Below are 1,978 nucleotides of genomic sequence, written 5' to 3' on the forward strand. Positions count from 1 at the left end.
AATGCTTGCTGACAGGACTGATCGGGAAAAATACAATAGAAAGAAGCATATTTTTCATTAACATGCTATTGGAAAGTTATTCAGCATTCATTAATCTAAAATATATCAAAAGTTTATTTGATGAGAGGTACCCTTTAAGGTGCTTACCCAATGCCGTCAGAGTCAGTATTACTAATGTAATCACTTATATGGTAAACAGCCGTTATCTACCACTATATGATCACTGTATGTTGAAATATTGTTTTTCTATTGTGTATTTGATTCATTAACAATAAATTAGCCATTAGTCAGTGGTAATGGTAGTGCTGATCATGGCGTGGCAGTATTCTTTGTCCCTTACTTACAGAAAACTAGCAGTGTACACCTGTGTATGTATTTTAATTTGTTTGGAGGTGCTGACCTTTTTGGTTTTTGTACTAATATTATTGATAATATTGGTCTCAGTATATAGGATTTGTTCAGTAACCGTATGATGGTAATAGGTTTGGAAATAATATTTTTCCTTGTGTACTGGCATTATTATTGGTAATATTGGTCTCAGTATACAGGATTTGGTCAGTTACAGTATGTTGGTAATATGTATGGTGATGATATTCCTCCTTGTATACTGGTATTATTGGTTCAGTATACAGCATTTGGTCAGTTATAGTATGTTGGTAATATGTATGATGATGATATTCCTCCTTGTATACTGGTATTATTGGTTCAGTATACAGCATTTGGTCAGTTATAGTATGTTGGTAATATGTATGATGATGATATTCCTCCTTGTATACTGGTATTATTGGTTCAGTATACAGGATTTGGTCAGTTACAGTATGTCGGTGATATTTATGATGATAATATTCCTCCTTGTATACTGGTATTATTGGTTCAGTATACAGGATTTGGACAGTAACAGTATGATAGTAGTGTTTGGTGATATTTGCTCATTGTATACTCCTCTTCAAGGAGAACTCCAGAATATAAAAATTGCCTCCATACTGCCGGCAGAAAAAAAAAATTAAGATGTACATACCTTCCTTCGCTCCCCCGGGTCCTCCGATAACCGGCTCCGGTCTCCGCCACGATCCTCTTCCTGGTTGCCGGTGGTCAGCGAGTCATATTGCGCTCAGCCAATCACCGGCCGCAGTGAAGTCCCGACTCGGACGGCGATAGGCTGAGCGGCAGTGTGAGAACGCTTCAAGACACATGATTCTTCACTACACCGGCACCTGCTGCCGGGGCCGAAAACGTCACACTGCCGCTCAGCCTATCGCCGGCCGAGTTGGGACTTCACTGCGGACAGTGATTGGCTGAGCGCAGTATGACTCGCCGACCACCGGCAAACCAGGAAGAGGATTGCGACGGAGACCGGAGATGGTTACCGGAGGCCCCGGGGAGCAAAGGAAGGTATGTACATCTTTATTTTTTTCACTGCCGGCATTATGGGGGACAATTTTTATATTCTGGAGTGTAACTGTATGACTTATGTTAACATTGCATATAATCTATACAGTCGCCTGTGTGACTTTACATAACTATGGTGCACCACTGCAAAAGCAAAAAGCCCCCCCCCCCCCCCCCCCCCCCCACAGAAATGTTGGTCTGAAACGTTTCAGTGTTACTCCCTCTCCATCAGAGAACACAATCTGGCCAGATATGGTTACCTCATGCATAACATTACAGGGGTCTCATATAATAAACCATGAAGCTGTAGGAATTAAATGAGGAAAACAAACATTTACTATTAGGCTCATCCTACATATTATAGCTGGGAGTATATGTCCCCCATTAAAGAGAAGTGATACTTGTTTTTGGTTTATAGGTTGTTATACGAAGTCACCCATCCCCCACTGTGATGGAGGAAGCGGCCCGGTGTTGGGGAGGCTTAGGGGGGTTAGCTCCGCCTCACTCTACGTCACAAGCTTTGTTAATAACACGAGCGGACAACGGTTCTTCCCCGGTAATGGCGAAGCTGCGCATGTTACGCAATCAC

This window comes from Hyla sarda, chromosome 3 (genome assembly GCF_029499605.1).
Source record: "Hyla sarda isolate aHylSar1 chromosome 3, aHylSar1.hap1, whole genome shotgun sequence".
Lineage (NCBI taxonomy): Eukaryota > Metazoa > Chordata > Amphibia > Anura > Hylidae > Hyla > Hyla sarda.